At 37.0% G+C, this 19958-nt stretch overlaps 1 protein-coding gene across 4 annotated transcripts in view; it reads left to right on the forward strand.

Moving 5' to 3' along the window:
• LOC150075057 (transducin beta-like protein 3) overlaps positions 1-19958 on the forward strand; it is a 472089-nt gene that overhangs the window by 352073 nt on the left and 100058 nt on the right. The window lies entirely within an intron of this gene.

Below are 19958 nucleotides of genomic sequence, written 5' to 3' on the forward strand. Positions count from 1 at the left end.
TAGCATTTTAAATTTTGATAATTATCAAAAAAATTTTATCATTAAATGTTTTGTTTAGTAAATGTAATAGTGTATTGTACTTAATAAAATTTTCGAATATTTTCAATTTCAGATGTATCATTATTTTATTTATTCACCTCAAGCAGTGATCCTTTCAGGTTGTAAATTTTCTGAAGTGAGCATTTAAAGGCAAAAGTTAGGGATTTTTTTGAAAAACAAAAGAAAGTCATATTTTTATAATTTTAATAAAATCTAAAAAATAAATTAGTGACACAGATTTAAAAGTATTGGGAATTTTCATTTTTTATATATAGGAATATTTATATATTGGGAATTTACATTTTTTATATACAGTGGTACCTTGGATTGCGAGTAACTTGGTCTGCGAGTGTTTTGCAAGATGAGCAAAAATTTTTAATAAATTTTAACTTGATAAATGAGCGAGGTCTTACAATACGAGTACAGTCAGTCCTCGTATAACATGTGTTTACCCTATACGAATTCGATCATACACGATTTATAAATAGGGGAACGATATCTTATATAACACGAACCAAATTCCCTTATGCATGATTCGCCTTTGAGTTTACAAGAAATGGCAGTCGAACGCAGAATCATCCCAACCGAATGCAACACGATAAGAATGAAGAGAAGATTCTGAAAATGTATTTATGTTTTTTATATCAGTGAAGGGAAAACACATTTCACCACAATAACGTAAAAACAAACACAATTCCAACTATCAGTATAATCGCAAATGCAATTAGATCGAGTTTACTACCAGTTTATAACAGATTCCACTATCAGGAATGAAACTGGAAATTGTTTTTATTGTTTTATGGTAGTAACCCCTAGAAATGTGCTTTAGTAAAATGTGAGGTGTTAATTGTGTATCTCTGCCTTTACGGTATTGTTTATTCAGTTGCTACACGCGCGCGCAGCTTTGTTTATGTGTATTTTGCTCTGGGGATGTGCGGTGGTCATTCCCTGACCTTTCCGCATCCTCCATATTTGGTGGCTCACGGGCTGGAACCCCGGTCTAATCAAGAAGCGTGTGCTACGCACTGCTGCTCCTACCCACCTGGCTATGGAGGCGTCCCTCATTTTGTAATAGTGCGAGCAATGATGTTCCTTGTTAAAGTCGCACAAAAAGAAAAAGTCAACAGACAGCAGTGATTCTGTTAGTGACAGTGAAAGTCGTCCTACCCAATAATTAATAAATTCGATTGCTATATGTAGGTATATTAAATTTAAATATTAAAAATATAAAAAGGTATGTATGTATTTTGTATTAATCATTTTTACAGTATATGAATATTTTTGAGTTTTGGAACAAATCATCTGGGTTTCCATTATTTCTTATGGGGAAATTCACTTTGATATACGAGTGCTTTGGATTATGAGCACGTTTCTGGAACGAATTATGCTCACAAACCAAGGTACCACTGTATAGCCTGAAAATAAAAAACAGTAATATGAAAACAGAAACTTCCTTTTACATGTAACAAGATATGGAAAATGTAACACTTAATTTTTCTCGAATCACTCAGTGCGGCCTCTGAAGGAATTCTAACTTTGAACATGTCCCCTATACGGGAAAAGGTTGGACACCACTGCAGTAGAGGATGAACCAGAGCCCATTGGGAATACTCTTTGATCTGCTCACTATTGACCAATGCAACTTCTCTGTATTGTGGACAGGTGGCCGGATAAGTTTTACCAGTTACCACTAAGTTGTAGAATGGTAATCCCTTTAGCTTTCTCAATTCTTGTTTAGCAGCAGCACTAATTTCCTAAATTGCCTGAAGGCCAGAAGTGCGAACAGTGTGTATCCAGTTAAGTCTCTCCTAAGCCGTTTGCTATATGAAAATTTTCTTCACTTACCTGAATCTATTTTAAATGTAATTTCCAAAGGGAATTAAAAAAAAAAAATTCACTATAAAAGGAGTTCGTTAAACAGATGTCCGACTGAGTAATTTAGAATTTTAAAAATAGTTATAAAGTTTTATATAGAAAATATCTTAACAATAGACAGTGAAAAATGCAAATTTAGTTAAATAACTTTAAGCTTATTTGAAAAGCAGAAAAACATGAAAAAAATTAATGGAATATTAAAAATTTCTAAGCGTACAGCATCCAAATGTCACATGTTACTGTTAAATAAAGGTGCTGATATGCAGTACTGTTGCATACCGTCCCAAAAAAAAGCACTGTGTGTATATATGTGGTCATATATATATTTATATATAATATGACCACATATATTACAAAATATTTATATATATGTGGTCATATTATATATAAATATATATATATGACCACATATATACACACAGTGCTTTTTTTGGGACGGTATGCAACAGTACTGCATATCAGCACCTTTATTATTATTATATTTCAATGAATTATTATATTTCATTGTTATTTTATGCAAATTCTTATATTATTATAGTAAGCAAATTCTCATTAATGAGAATTTGCATAAATTGAGATATCCCTATAGAAAACTATTGTATTTTCGTGAAACTAGGCAAGTTTGTATAAACCACATACATGTGTATATGGTATATACACACATTAATTTCTAGCCATCCAGATTTATGACCGAGAATTCATATTTTTTACTCAATTTTATTCTTCTCCATCTGAAGCTTGTATAAATCATGTACATGTGTACTGGATTTATGATCTAGATTTTATATTTTTTACTTATTTATTTTTTTATTTATAACAAAACTATCTTAAATTGGATTTCTTTTCTCTCTCTCTCTTCTGCTTATTTTCCTTATCAAATTGGCCATCAGAGGTTTGCTATACTAGCCTTTTGTAAAAATAAATGTGTGATTCTAGCATTGTCCTCTGTTATTATGATCATTTCATAGTATTTGTGTAGCATAAAGCTAATTAAGAATATTTTCAATATTCTTAATTAATTGGAAAATATGAAAAAGTAGCACATTTACCTGTTTAACTGCTTGTAGATTAGAATTTTCAGTTTTAAGTGTAAAATTGAAATTAAAATAGGAAATGGGATGAAATCAGACATTTTCAAACAGGTATGCATTAAGACCATGTACAATTCATAAAGATAAATTTAAAAAACAGAAGTTGCATTTCATAGTAATGAGATTATCATGTGTGCAAACTGGTTATTTGCGTCATTTGCTATAGAATGTAATCTTTCTCTGAGGTATGCTATTCATGCAGGTGCAGGGTTCAGAAATATCCTCTCCCCCAAATGCAAATGAGGTTTGCATTTGGGGGGGGGGGGGGTATAAGTTATTAGAACTTATGCTTAATACCATGCATAGGTTGGATGTTGAGAAGACAGGAGCAGAAGAAGATCCTTGATACCTGAATTTCTGTAGATGTAATTTTCAGGAAATACATGTGAAGGGAGGCTGTTCAGAAAAAGGACATTGAAGCAATAAATGAAGAAGAAGAAAAGCTGGTCCTGTGAGTTTGAAGCTCGACAGTAAAGGGATGATGAATGGTTATGGTGCATGTTCAGACTGGTTTGGAAGAGGTACAGGGAATTATAAAGCCAATTCGAAAGAACAAAGCCCATAGGAATATTTATAGAAGACACAGTAGTAACGAAACATCTGTGAGACAGAGTGGAAAGACTTTGTATGGGATGGATCATTAATTGACATGACTGCCCTCTTTTGAATGGAGTCTGGAAGCCCAAGAGAGATTATAGAAGTGGTTATACAGTATTCCATGGCATGATAAATTTGAAATTTGTACAAGTGAATAGCTGTTTAGAAGAAAAGTAATGCCGAGAGGGAGAAAGAGAAAACCCAGTTTTCTATATTCAGATTTAGCAATATTTTTGATGTTGTTATGCCAAGAGAGATTAGAAGTCAGGGTAATCCTAATAGAGATATGTAACCTTGTGTAGATATCATTAAAGATAAGCAGAATAGTAGTAGATGACTCCATTTTGTGAGATATAAGGCAGGAATGAGTTTTAGAAAGATTGAAATTAACTAAGTTATCTTTGCCCCATTGTAGAATTACTTTGAGATCAGCATTTAAGGAATTGTCGGTGATCAAGAAGTTGAAACTATCTGTGCAGGGTTTCTCACACTGGAAGGTGATTTTCAGTGATTGGAAGAGGTTATTAATATACAAGAGGAAATGAGTGGAAGAAAGAACTGAACATTAGGGAGAGGAATCTACCCTCATCTCGTGGATTTGCAACTGAGTATCCAATTTTCTCTCTAAGCATGTGCCCAGAGAAAGAGAGAAAACTGGATACTTAATTATGCAAAAACAGTCAGCAATCCATAAGATGGAAGCTTCTTTACTAGACCTTTATGCCAAACACAATCAAAAGCCTTTGAAATGGGATGAGCAACTATTTGAATTTCACCAAACATTTTTATTAAATTTGTGCATAGATGGTTAACCTAAGCCAGTATATCACCAGTGGAACTTCACTGATGGAATCCACATTGGCGACCTTTGAACAGGTGGAGGGTTTCGAGATAGTTTAGAAATTGTCAGTTAATGTATTTCTCCATTATTTTGAAAAGATTAGCAGTAAGTGCAATGGGAAAATAATTAGATGAAAGGGATTAGTCACCATTTTTGGAAACTGGCTGGATATGAGCAAATTTTCAAGTAGTACAGGAGTAAGCTCAGGATTATAGGTTTTGAGAATAAGTGGGGATAGAGCATCAAGACTGTTCAGTATAATCGTGATGCTAAGGGGTTTTAAGATTGTGAATATAAGATTTAGAAGAAGGCAGTTAAGTTGTTTTATCTTTAAATGAGGAGGCAGTAGAACCATCAGGTTTTAAGAGAGTTACAATTCAGATGAGCAAAAGATCAGAAATATAATTCCCAATATAAAAAAAATATATATATATATATATTCAGTTGTAGCAAAACAAAAACAACAGGCATTGTTTAGATTACAGTAATCAAAGTGATTCCAAGCTGTTTCTTATTATGGTGACTTATTGTATTTAAAAAATGAAAAATAAAAATAAATAAAAAATAAAATAATAAATAAATAAATCAATAAAATTGCAAGTGGCTTGTTCTCAGTGGCAAACATTGGACATCTGAAAAACAAGAAAGCATGTGGGAATCCTTCAAAAACTGTCTGGCAATTCACCAATTAATATAAGCACACAAGCTAGAGTATCAAGGGTATTAAGAGAGGAGATTGAGCACTTGGTGGTAATAGGCTGACCTTGCCATCTCTTTATTAATTTGTGTGCTGAAAAGGGTGCTGCATGCTCTGAAAGTAGATAAATATTTAGTACACTTTTAATACTATCTAGAGAAGAGTGCTAAAAGGAAAGATGCCACTGAAGAAAAAATATTCTGAAGCATCTGTGTACATATTGATCACCTGTTGATCTGCCTATAATCTTTTCTTGTTCTTCCTTGAATTTATTCTAAATACCTACTGGTAGAAAACAACTTTCTGATCATCATTGTTGAGCTTACTCAAGCCATTCAAAGTTTAAGCACCTCAATTGGATCTCTTAGCAGGTGCTAGTCTTCAGACACAGCAATTTGTAGAACTGAATCCTTTCTTTGTAAGAGCATGCCATTGTTTTCTTCACTACTTTTGTTGCCGGTCTCTTCACTAGTTCCAGCAGATACCACATCCTTCTTAAAATGATGCATCTGTAATTCCCATTCCTAAAAAATTACTCTTGTGTGAATGTAGATGCAAAATACATATACAGTTTGTCAGATCTAGTGGACCAATATGATTCTTTCTAGTTCTTCTGTTCCTTCTAGTGTTCACATAAGTAAAGAAGTCTTTGTTGCATTTATTAGAATTCTTTGCCAGAGACTTCTTGTAATCTGCCATAGTTTTCCTAAACTCCATTGTCAATTATTTTTGGACTAGTTTACATCGACCATGTCTTCTGTATCACCTGATAATTTATATGCATCCCATGCATTTTCCTTCTATGCCGAGAGTCTCATCAGTACATCTGACAACTATTTAGGTCTAAGTCTCGAAAAGTATCTCTTAGTTTGTTTACAAAGCCTAGTAGCTTCTATGATTACTTTCCTGAGCACTTTACATTTAGAATTTTCTAATGGTAACATCATTAGTTGGTCTTGTTATGCAGAATTTAAAAATTGTCTAAGACCACTGAAGTCACATTTATTAAAGCCCCTTCCTTTCCCTTGAAGTAAATTCCATATCATTATACAATGTGATCAATCTCGTGTAGTGATCATGTAGTGAAAGTGATTTGCGGACTCTTTATAGATGAATTGTCACTGCTGATAATCAGATCAATGTTATTTCATTCTCTCATTGCCTCTCAAACGTGCTGGAATTGTAAACAGTTATCCAATAAATTTTGCATCCATTATTGTCTGAGTGCCATGTCTCCTATATCTACATTTACTGACCTGACCAACACTTCAAATTCATTAAATTTATTTACTGTGATCCAAGCATTAATGTATACCCAAGTATACATGCAACTGTTTTTCTTAGTAATCCTAACACAGCCGACATATTTGATTGTTCTTTGAGGAACCTGCCACCCCCAGCATTCCTTCATATTCCCAACCACCTTTATTTTCAGGCTGCTGGATGTTCCAATAGAAACAGTGCAAGCATCAGTTACTGCTATGGTGCTGTTATTAGTAATAGGCATATGAGTGAAGAAAGAAAGCTTATAAAGAGCATCAGAAAAAAAAAAAAAAACCCTAACTTCCCAAATCAACTGTTGTTTGTTATTTGGTTTTTAGGAGCATTAGCAACTAAGGCCATATTGCTCCGGGATATGCGGTGGTCATTCCCTGACCTTTCCGCATTCTCCGTATTTGGTGGTGACGGGCTCGGACCCCGGTCTAATCAAGAAGTGTGTGCTATGCACTGCTGCTCCTTCCCACCTGGCTACGGAGGCGCCCCAAATCAACTCTTCATTACATTACAATAATTTTTCTAATTGTTCCTTGAATTTATTCTAACTACTCATTTTTATTCTTGCCTGTGGGCCTGTGCAGTCTCTTCATTGCCAGATTGATCAACAATGGTCTCATCATACTCCCTTCTATTATGTCTGAGTGGAATTGTAGATCTTTTCAATTCTAATTCACGACTTTTTCTCAAAACATTGTCCTGTTTCTTGTTAAGTAAATCTTGTTAAGTCTTCTGTTCTTAATATCATTATATACCAATACATACAAGAATATCACCTTATTCTTGTATTTTTCTAATTGTGCCTTGAATTTATTCTAACTACTCATTTTTATTCTTGCCTGTGGGCAAGAATTTCTTCATTGCCAGATTGATCAACAGTGGTCTCATCATACTTCCTTCTGTTATGTCTGAGTGGAATTGTAGATCTTTTCAATTCTAATTCACGACTTTTTCTCAAAACATTGTCCTGTTTCTTGTTAAGTAAATCCCCAGGTCTTCTGTTCTTAATATCATTATATACCAATACATACAAGAATATCACCTTATGTGCACTTATAGATGGTAGTTGCTCTAGAATGTCATTAACTTTAGCACCTGACAGATGTACCCTGGTCCCATTCCACCCTTCTTTTATGCACAATTTTATGATTCAATTATCACCAACCTATATAACTACTTTCTGTGGTACAAAGGATCTTTGTGGAGGATATCATTTTGTCTTATGCTCTGGCAGGGGCTCTAGCTTGGGCTGCCAATGTGCCATTAAAAACCAAATCAATCACTAGCTTGGGCTAGTCATCTAAGTGCCCCTCTCTTAATTGTTCTAGTATCTCAATCTTATTTTTCATCCTCTGATATAAGTCTCTCAAAAAATTAAATTTGTGCTTAACCTCCTTGTACCCTTTGCAGCAAACCGGCAAAGGCATCCTGTGTAGCTGTATTATTTTCTGCTAAAGGTAACTTCACAAAGAGGAAACAAGAAGGGCACATGGTATTATCCTTATTTAAGTGTGATCTGTAACTTATTCTAAATGTTATTCTTTGTCAGGGAAACGGGGAACATGCTATGTAAAAAGGATAGGTGGAACAGGACCAGGGTATGTCTGCCAGGGGCAAAGGTTGATGACGTTGTAGAGCGGATATCATCTTTCAAGGGCACAAAAGGTGATATAGTTGTACACGTTGGCACTAATGATATTAAGAGTAGGAGACCGGCAGAATTACTCAACAAGTACCGGTCACTGTTGAAAAAAAGCCGAGAATTAGGGTTGAATTTGAAAGTGTCTGCAATTCTGCCCAGACGCGATAGGAGGGAGTATATGATGAGAGCCTTGTCGATCAATTCGGCCCTGGAAAGATTGTGCAAGGCTCAAGGGGTAGAATTTTTTTCAGCCTGGACTGTACTTGTTAACAGGAGAGATTGCTTCTACAGGGATGGGATACACTTAAATAGAAAGGGTGCAAGAATATTTGCTGATGCTATCGAGGCAGTGTTAGGTGGGTCGGAAAACTGCTAGCTTGGGGGGATACAAAGACTAATAGTTTAACAGTAACCGCAGGCAGAGGTGAAGGTGATTCTTGCACAACTTCTATTAGAATAAGAAGCGACCTGGAGCAAGGGGTGTTGGGGGTTTCAGGGACGGATGGCAGTCATCCTGGAATAGTTGGGTATATGGGATGTGTTAGGGTAACAAGGAATAGGCATAGGAGCATGTATGCTTGTATGTATACCAATGCTAGAAGTATAGTAAATAAATTTGATGAATTTGAAGTGTTGGTCAAGACATCAAAGGCGGATATTGTTGGGATAGCAGAGACGTGGTGTCACAAAGATATAAGGAATGCAGAACTGGAATTTGGGGAGTACAATGTGTACAGAAAGGATAGACAGGACAGAAAGGGAGGAGGTGTTATGCTGTTAATTAAGAAAAACATAAAATCAAAAGAAGTGCATCCAGTTGATAGAGATGGACAGTGCACTGTTGAGTCAGTTTGGTGTGACATAAGCACTGCAAAAGCAAAAATAAGAGTAGGAGTGTGTTACAGGCCTAATGACTCGAATGAGTACAGTGAGCAATTGTACAGAGAAATAGAGTGGGCCAGTAAATCAGAATGTCTTATAATGGGGGATTTTAACTTCCCAGATATTGACTGGAACTTGTGGGTTGGTCACTCACACGCTAGTCAGACTTCTGTGGATTTATTGGATGATTGTTTTCTGCAGCAGCATGTTCGAGAGGCAACCAGAGAAAGTAATACTCTTGATCTGGTTATCAGCAGTGATCATTCGTGTATTAAGAATTTGCAGATAAAGGAACCACTAGGTGGCAGTGATCACAGTGTGCTGAAGTGGGATTTACTCAAAGAGGTAACTACTGTCAGGGGTAAAGGAAAGGGTTTTTGTTTCCGTAAAGGGGAGTACACTGGTGTCAGACAGTTTTTAAATTCTGTACAGTGGGATCAACTGACGATGTTACAAACAGTAAATTTTAAGTGGGAAGCATTCAAGGAATTAATCGTGGAAGCTACTAGACTTTTCATACCGATGAAGAAATATTGTTCAAAGTTTAGGCCTAAATGGTTATCAAATGAACTAATGAGACTCGTGACAGAGAAGAAAAATGCATGGGATGCATATAAATTATCAGGCGACGCAGAAGCCTGTAGCAGATATAAGCTAGTCTGTAATCAGGTCACAAAGGAGGTTCGGCAGGCAAAGGCGGATTACGAGAAATCTTTGGCAAAAGATGCTAAGAAAAACAGCAAGGATTTCTTTACTTATATAAACTCTAAAAGGAAGGGAATGAATATGATTGGTCCACTTGACATCGATGGTTTGACTGTTGATGATCCTGCTCAGATAGCAAACAAACTGAATGAGTATTTTGCATCTACATTCACACGTGAGGAATTATTACAGTTTGAAAATGGAAGAAGGTTATCAAATTGTAGCAGTGTGCTTAATGATTTTGTAATAACTGAGAGCAAAGTGGAGGAGAAATTGTTGAAGTTAAACATAAGAAAGGCACCTGGGGTGGATGGGATCTATCCAGTTATATTAAAGGAGGCGGCAAAGCAACTAAGCAAACCCTTAGCCATAATTATGAGAGCATCCTTGGATTCAGGGGAGGTTCCCACGGACTGGAGATGTGCAAATGTATCCCCAATTCACAAAGGAGGTTCGAAGGGTGACACGAGTAATTACAGACCAGTTAGTTTAACTTCTGTTCCAGGTAAAATAATGGAGTCACTGGTTAAAGATGCATTGCAGGATCATCTAGACAAGACTGCAGCAATAATTCAGACACAGCATGGGTTTGTTAAGGGAAAGTCTTGTCTGACAAATTTGATTGGTTATTATGATGTGGTCACAAAGGAACTGGATGCAAAAAATAATTTTGATATCATATACTTGGATTTCAGTAAAGCTTTTGACACTGTTGCGCATGGAAGACTACTGTACAAATTGGAGCAGAATGGTATTAAGGGTAAGTTGCTACAATGGATAAAAGGATGGTTAAGTGGGAGAAGACAGAGGGTGGTAATCAATGGGTGCTGCTCTTCGTCGACTAATGTTATTAGTGGAGTCCCACAGGGTTCGGTGTTGGGTCCACTGTTGTTTTGTATATTTATCAATGATATTGATGAAGGTATATCAAGCTTAATGTCGAAGTTTGCAGATGACACGAAGGTTGGCAGGGTTGTTAATGACAGTCATGGCAGTGTGCTACTGCAACAGGATCTAGATAATTTGGGCAGATGGGCTAAGAAGTGGCAACTGAAGTTTAACCTTGACAAATGCAAAGTACTGCATATGGGTAGAAGTAACCCCAGAGAAACGTACCAACTGTGTGGTACTACACTTAAGGTGGTAGAAAATGAAAAAGACCTGGGAATAATTGTGCAGTCAGATATGAAGTTTTCTGAGCAATGCAGACAGGCTGCTAGGGCAGGTCACGGGGTTTTGTCAATGATATATAGGAATTTTGCTAGCAGGGAAAAGGAGGTGATTGTCCCTCTGTATAAGGCAATGGTCAGGCCACGCCTTGAGTACTGCGTACAGGTCTGGAGGCCGCATTTTAGGAAGGATGTAGATTTGCTTGAGCGTGTACAGAGAAGAGCAACACGATTGGTGAGGGGAATGAAGGGATCCTCTTACCAAGAGAGGCTTAAGTTCTGCAAATTGCAGTGGCTGGAGACTAGGCACCTGCGCGGTGATCTGATTGAGGTCTATAAGGCCTTGAATGGGTTGAGCACGCTGAATTCTGATGGGATCCTCCCACTTGTTCAGAATACGAACCTACGGGGACATAAGTTCAAATGAAGAAAGGATAGATGTAGAATAGATGTGCGGAAATTTGCCTTTAGCCAGCGGGTGGTTAATTGCTGGAACAAACTTCCATCTGTCGTTGTGGAAGTTGATAGGTTAAATAAATTCAAGGAGGAACTGGACAGGCATTTGGAGGGTATGGTGTGATTTTTTTTTTTTTTTTTTTTTTTGGCTGATGCTGCATAAGCTCCTACACTTGCTTTCTTGCATCAAGTGCCACTACTACTACTACTATTTAACCATACCTCATATCCATGTATGGAGGTGAGGTATGGTGTTATTAATTTAACATACCTAATGTGCAAATTTATTTTTTCCAGTGGTTTCAAATCTTTCACTTCCATTTTGAAAGTTGCCTATAATACCAAACTAAACCAGTAGGATTGATTCTGCTGACTTACTCTTTGACATATTTACTGTCAAAGTTGTGGGGAGTCTGAAACAGGAGAAGCCTTTTTTTTCTCAATGAAGAACTACTTTATGGTTGCCTGTGACTACATGGTGCACGAGTTCCCATAAATGATGTTCTTGTAAATACTGAGGTAGTAAAGATTTCAACAATTAGTAGTGCATCATTTTTAAATTGAAATTTGACATTTTTTTCCAACAAGGTTCTAGTACTTCTTGGTGTCATTAAAGGTAAATAATAATATGAAGCAGTAGATGTTTTGCATCATCACTTCTCTCACTTTTAGTATGAAAAACTACCAGATGTTATCATATGTTCCCATTATAAGAATCAATTTTGAACACCTTTGTGATATTTTTCTAAAGAACGTTTTTGGAGGTCATGAATCAGGGTATGAATCAGACAACCATAAAACAATAAAAACAATTGCACTTTCCGGTTTATTGGGCTTTTCTGTTAGTGCAGCTAATTATAAACAGGTAGTAAACTCAATCTTATTGCATTTATGATAATACCGATTACTGCAATTGTGTGGGTTTTTACGCTATTATGGTTAAATGTGATCTTCAATGAAATCTTCAATGAAATCTACTAATGTTATTAGTGGAGTCCCTCAGGGCTCAGTGTTTGGTCCATTATTGTTTTCTGTATTCATAAATGATATTGATGATCGTATATCAAGCTTAATGTCGAAGTTTGCAGACGATACAAAGGTAGGCAGGGTTGTCAAGGACACTACTGACACTGTTCTGCTGCAACAGGATCTGGAAAGGTTGAGCAGATGGGCTGAGAGGTGGCAAATGAAGTTTAACATTGACAAATGTAAAGTACTACATATGGGAAACAGCAACCCCAGAGCAACGTATCAACTCTGTGGTACTACACTGACAGTGGTAGAGAATGAAAGGGACCTGGGTGTGGTTGTACAGGCAGATATGAAGTTCTCTGAGCAGTGCAGACGGGCGGCAAGAGTAGCTCATGGTGTATTGTCAATGATATATATGAATTTTTCTAGCAGGGATAAGGAGGTGATTATTCTCTTGTATAAGGCAATGGTCAGGCCACACCTAGAGTACAGTATACAGGTCTGGAGGTCTCATTTCAAGAAGGATGTAGAGCTGCTGGAATGAGTACAGAGAAGGGCAACAAGATTAGTGAATGGAACAAACTGGTGCTCTTACGAAGAAACGCTTAAGTTTTGCAAATTACAGTGTGTCTGGAGACTAGGCACCAGCGAGGTGATCTGATAGAGGTGTATAAAGCCTTGAATGGGTTGTGCATATTCAATGCTGATGGGATTCTTCCTCTTGTCAGAATAATTACCTGAGAGGGCATAAATTCAGATTGAGGAAAGACAAATGTAGGATAGACGTGCGGAAATTTGCCTTTAGCCAGTGGGTGGTTGGTTGGTGGAACAGACTTCCATCCCTTGTCATGGAAGTTGATAAGCTAAATAAGTTTAAGGCTCAGCTGGACAGGTATTTCGAACGAACAGAGAGGTGAAGTGGTTTTTTTTTTTTTTTTTTTTGGCTGATGCTACATAAGCTTGCTTTCTTGCATCAAATGCCTCTACTAATGCTAATATGCGGTGGTCATTCCCTGACCTTTCCACACCCTCCGTTTTTGGTGGTCACTGTCTTGAACCCCAGTCTAATCAAAAAGTGTGTGCTACACACTGCTGCTCCTGCCCACCTGGCTATGGAGGCGCCCTTGACAAGCAATGAGTGGTTTAATAGGTTTGACATTATAGTATGTGGTGAAGTCAGCAGTGCTGATTCTGCAGCCGCAGAGAAATTTTGTGATGTATTGCAAAAAAAATTATTGATGATGGCTGCTATTCAATGCAGCAAATTTTTAACATTGAAGAGACTACTCTGTATTGGAAAAAAAAAAAATGTTGGATTGAACATACATTTCCATAGAGGAAAATACAATGCCAGGTTTCAAGGCATCAAAAGATAGAGACACACTCTTGCTTGGGGCTAATGCAGCTGAAGATTACAGATCAAAACCATTGCTTTTGTACCATTCTGGAAGTTCTTGTGCATTTAAGGGCATCAGTAAAGCCACTTTACCCGTGTATTTCCAATTGAACCAGAGATTGGAAATACACGGTATCCGTGCTTGCTTTGTAGCAAGCAAGTTTTTCTTAGCAAAAGATGCTAAGAAAAATAGCAAGGATTTCTTTACTTATATAAACTCTAAAAGGAAGGGATTGAATCTGATTGGTTCACTTGATATCAATGGTTCGACGGTTGATGATCCTGCTCAGATAGCAAAGAAACTGAATGAGTATTTTGCATCTACATTCACACATGAGGAGTTATTAAGGTTTGAAAATGGCAGAAGGTTATCAAATTGTACACAGTGATAAAAATTTTACATTGAGAGGCTTTTGAAATCTGACAATATTTATCACCCCATCTTAAACATTAATAAGGCCTGGGTGGAAATTACTAAAAGTTGGTTAAGTGGCGCATGGAAGAAAATATGCTCACAGCACGTAAAAGGCTTTGAAGGATTTAAAAACAACGAATCATATGAAGAGGTAACAGATTTTTTAAATTGCATGCTTTTGTAATTTTTCCTTCACATGAGATAAAAAATTTAATAAATACAATAAATAATTCTATTTACATGTTCATCAAACGTTTCTTTTTTGATTAAATCAATTCAGTGAGCACAAGTGTGAGTGCTGCACAAGCACAGGGGTAATTGTAAAGGATTGTAAAGGTTGCAGAGCTAATTCAGTTGGAGGTTAATGCCAAAGACATGGAGGAGTTAATAGAAGAAGAAGAGAAGGAATTATCTAATGAAGAACTTATTGACTTGCAGGCAGTGATAGAGAATGAAGAAAATGCTGACGAAGCTCAAGATGAGATGAACCAGATGAGGAGCCGAGACGCTTCATCACCAGAGAGATGGCAGTGGCATTTTGTGAAATTGCATCAGCATTGGCAAGGTTTGCGAAGATGGATCCTGACAGCTGACGATTCTTAAAAATTAACAGAGGGATGAATGATATGCTTTCTGCTACAAAGAAATCTATGACGAAAAGAAAAAGGCCTCCATCCAGTCATCCATTAATGTGTTCTTTTGTAAGACTGAGCAACCGACCCTTTCTAAATCTTCACAGCCCTAAACCTCCGCAGAGGCATACTTATCAACTGAAGAAGTTGATTCTGGCAATGATGCTCGAGAGGTAAAACTTACTGACATTATGCCTGTCTCCTCTTTTTTTTTGTAATTTTATAATTTTGAAAATTTTTTGAATTGCATGCTTTTGTAATTTTTCCTTCACATGAGATAAAAAATTTAATAAATACAATAAATAATTCTATTTACATGTTTGTCAAACGTTTCTTTTTTGATTAAATCAATTCAGTGAGCACAAGTGTGAGTGCTGCACAAGCACAGGGGAAATTCCGACATACATAAAATCCGACTTACGTAGCGTTCCGCAGAATGCAGCCCTTATGTAGATTGGGGAGTTCCTATACTTGTTCCATTTTGTTGGCAATGGGCAAATACCAGACAAATAAAATTCTCTGTCCTGTCCATCAAAGAATGTAGAAATGGTAGACTTCAATTCATTATCATCAACAAAGTGAAGTCCTTGTAAGTTTTCTTGAGGGCTGAAAACACGAAATAGGCACTGCGGGCCAGATCCAAGGCAGCAGCAACAGCATGTGACCTGTGCACTGGGGCATTGTCTTGAAGAAGCAGCACCTTGAAAGTTTTCCATGGTATTTTTCCTTTATGACATTTCCGGCACATTGTCATGGTGAAGGACCAAGTTCTTTGTGCACCACTTAAGTTTTACAGTAGTAATGCATATGACTCACAAGTGACTGTCTGCTTGAGTTCCAACTAGCGAATGTGCAAAATTCCCTCAGCATCCCTAAAAATGGTGGCCAAAATATTGTCAGCTCAGGGCTGTGTCAGAAATTTTTTGGGTGGGGGAGAAACCTTGTGATTGCATTGATTCTTGCTTGGTTGCTGGATCCCAATCATAAATCCATGTTTCATCACCTGTAACAATTCTGGAGATGAATTTTCAGGATCCCTTCCATAAAGCTCTAAATTCTTCTCAAACGCCATAATTGCTTCTGCGCAGAGGTCAGATATCTGGGGACTGACTTCAGGCATCCCCAAATATTCATGGAGGATGGTTATAATTGTCCCCTCAGATATGTCACATTCTCTAGAGAATTGGGACACCTTTAAGCGTCTGTCATTCAGCACACGGGTTTCCACATTCTTGGACATTTCTGGAGTGGTCACTGTCACAGGCTTTCCTGGACATGGATTATCTTCGATGGACTCTCTACCCCACTTGAATTGTTTTGACCAGAATTTCACCTGGTACTCTCAAGGTGAACTGTTGCCATACACAAGCCACCATCCTTTCATGAATAGCCTTTGGCCCATTTCCTTCTTTGGTGAGAAACTTGAGGACTGAATGATACTCCAATCTCAGCAAATCCATAATTTGATACAGGTGTCTTCCTTCTTTCTTTTACAGCAGCACAACCTAAAAACATAGTGAAATCAAAATTAGTATGAATCATTGAGATATGGGAACTATGAGAAGTACCTTAGGTAGATAATTTATTGAATGCCCCTTGTATATGTCTAGATTTATAGATTTCTTGGTATCTCTTCCATTTATTATTCAGAACTAGGGAGATATCAAGAAAAATTTCAGCTGAAGGGCACTGTCATCATGTAAAAACTACAGTAATATATCTTTAATTAACAAAAAATCACCATCATTTTCAATAAAAATGTAATTTTAAATCAAAATCTGTTAACAGTGTACTAGGCTCTCCCTTTGAGCTGAAGGACATCTTTTGGGTTCTAATCCCAAAAATATATAATTTAAAATCTTTATGAAGGCCTTTGTTTAGATTTTTGTGGGGTAGGGATTGGTGAATTGGTTGGTGAATAATATTGAGTTTCTTGCAATTTGTCCCTTTTGTCTCCTTGTGAAACCACACACCTGAGGCATATGTAGCTGCTGGAATGAAGACTGTTTTGTAGAGGAGGGTGAGAGTGCACCTCTTTAGACCCCTGTCCCAGCAGATGATCCTCGATTCAAAGTAATACATCTGTGTCTACAAGAAACCCCATGTTCTTCATTACGTTCTGTGGTTCAGTCACCTCCAATTTTGAATCACACCCGGGGATGGGTATGTCTTAATCTGGTTTGCTCTGATTTTTGTGAGAGCATCATCCTATCCTATTGTGATCAAATGCCTCCATCCAGGCAACAGGCTGTTTATGCTTGGGTTTGTTGAGCTGTAATTTTCATGGTAGCAGGTTGCTGTCTATTCAGGTGGGTTTGGTGGTTGCGGCAGGGTTAGTCTTCTTTGGGCATATTTGGAGAATCCTTTGTAGGTGATGTCACTCTCTAGGATGTGGTGCTCTCTGTCTTTAGGGATAAACTGTAGCTCGGTAATGAATAGTTCCCGGAGGTCCTCAGAGTCGGCAGTCATACATCAGGTGGTCCCAAGTCTCCTGTGAACCACATGTGCAAGATGGATTGTAGGCTATGCCCAGTGTTGTTAGCTTGCTTTGTATGGCACCATGTCCTGTTAATAAGTAAGTGCAGTAGAGTCCCAGGGAAAACCATGAAGGCGATTTTGGATACATTGTTTGTACATCTGGAATGAACTTGAGAGTATCTCCCCTTTTGTGGACTCCATCCAACATTGTTGCCTTATGGATTGGAGGTAGATTTGTAGTCGTTTCTTTTCTGCAGATTGTTTGCCAGCAGGATCCATGATGTGGTCCCTGTATGTTGTGCTTTTTCCTCATTCAAGCTGGTACAGTATATATGTGTGTATCATCTCCAGGTCAAGAGGCAAGGCCACCGTGATCATCTGCGGGACATGGGTGGAGATGGTGTTGCAGGCCCATGATATGAGCCTGGTGTAAGAAGAACCAGTTGGTGAATAATATTGAGTTTCTTGAAATTTGCACTTTTGTCTTCTTGTGAAACCACACACCTGAGCCATATGTAGCTGCTGGAATGAAGACTGTTTTGTAGAGGAGGGTGAGAGTCCACCTCTTTAGGCTCCTGTCCCAGCAGATGATCCTCGCCACCATTGCTGCATATTTCTTCATCTTTGTTTGGATGTTGTTCAGATGTGGCAGGAAAGATAGTTTACCGTCGAGAATGATTCCCAGGTGCTTTAGTTCCATGACCAGTTTTATGGTTTTGTTGTTAATTTTTATTTGTGCAGGCCTTGTGGGTGTTACTTGTGGAAAGGTCCGTTTGAGCTTTGGATCCTCCACCCAAGAATGCAACAGAATTATGGACAAGTAAAGTGTGTTAGTTGTCTGACGGCACGGGGGTTTCCTCCCATCACCACGAGCTTGTAGCTGGTGTGGAATAGGAAGGGATGTATATGAGCACAGAATAATAAATACAGTAAGCGTCAGTTTTAGTGATCACTAATTATTAGAATCAAATTTGAATGTCTTCGTGATATTTTTCTAAAGCACATTTCCGGAGATCACGTTTCTAGAGGTCACAACCATAAAACAATAAAAACAATTTGCAGTTTTCAGTTTATTGGGCCTTTTTGTTTGTACAATCTGTTATAAATGGACAGTAAACTCGATCGTATTGCATTTGCGATAATACCAATTGCTGGAATTCTGTGTGTTTTTACATTATTATGGTAAAATATGTTTCCTCCTTCACTGAAATCTGCTCTTCATTCCTATATCTAAACCGTAAACGTTTTACTCCATATCTCATTTGCACGTGTCGTCTTAGTTCCAATTTGTGCGTGCCATGTACTTTGTTATTGATTTACACTTATCTTTTTTACCCTGTGTTTTTAATTTTACTACCCAAAAAAATGTCACTGAGTAGAAAGAGAATGAATTTGAGTGTAAAAGATAAGTTATGAATTTTAGAACCATACAACAAATTGAACTTAATATGTCTCAAAGGGAAGCAGCAGTAAAATTAGGAGTGCCTCAGCCATCTTTATCAAAATTATTAATTTTTTTCACGTCACACATTAACCACTAATGTGATGAGTGAAATCTGAAAAAGGAAGTGCAGAGGGAAATGCCAAACAGTAAATGAAACTCTGTTTGTTTGGTTCAAACAGGCCAACTCATTTAATGCACCAATCAGTTGTAGCATTGTTCTTCAAAAAGCTAATGATTTTGCTTAAAATCTACATGAAGAGTTTAAGGCAATGGACGGATGGCTGACAAGATGGAAGGTCAGGCATGATATTATTTCCAAAAAACTTCACTTAGAAAAACAATGTAAACAATCTAAAATAAGTGACTGTTTAAAATTATATTCATATAACAAAATGTTATGTTTAATTACTATGTATTAAGCTATGTACATAAGTATAAATTTATTTTTATTTTTATAGCTTGTGGATAATATTCTTCGATTTTTGCTTATTAGAATCAAATTTCAATTTGCAAACATAATCACTATAACCACCACTTACTATATTATATAGTTGTAATTGAACTGAATGGCTAATTTTAAAGAATGTCAAAATATATAGATTTATAAATGTTCTTTTAAATTATAAACTTAGCAATTAATTGATAAGATAACTTCTGTTAATCACTGAAAAAGAAAAAAAAATGAATTAATAAAATAAAATTAATGCACCTAACTTGTTTGGATATATGCATTTGTGCATGTACAAAAATACCAATATTTTATGGAAATTATTATGGGTGAATCTACTATACTGCCAGGGGTAATGTAAGGAGAGTTCCCAGTGGTGCCTTTGATATGGTTTCTATGGATCATGTGGGACCGTTGGGCAGTTTTGTTGTGGAGAGGGGGACAGGAAGAACCTGCCTCCTCTCCCTAGAAAAACTGCCAAAATATTATAGAAGTATTTTATTTTATTAGTTTAGTTTTGAATTTAAAAAATAAGCATTTTAAATAAACAGTAAGTTGTTATATTTGGAGCCCTTGAATTTTATTTTCTCAGTGTGATTTTGTTTCCACTGTTGTGCATATAACTATCATATATGTGTGTTGGGGGTTATGGTTTTTAATAGCCACTGTTTGGATGTGGGTATCCTACCTAATGGGAACCCTTTTTCTTAAAAAGCTGCATGAACTCATTGTTGGAGCTCCCTTTTAGATTTTTTTGTGGGACCAAAATTCATAGTTATTTTTGTATAGAAAGTCAATATTTTGCAAAATTGATTTTCCTGTATTTTCGAGTTTTCAACACAGGATCCCCCCCCCCCCCGCTGTTGTTTGGCAGTCCAAGGTGCATCCCCCATATGGCCTAACA

Source organism: Mastigoproctus giganteus, chromosome 14 (assembly GCF_048544385.1).
Source record: "Mastigoproctus giganteus isolate SK-2022 chromosome 14, ASM4854438v1, whole genome shotgun sequence".
NCBI classification, from domain to species: domain Eukaryota; kingdom Metazoa; phylum Arthropoda; class Arachnida; order Uropygi; family Thelyphonidae; genus Mastigoproctus; species Mastigoproctus giganteus.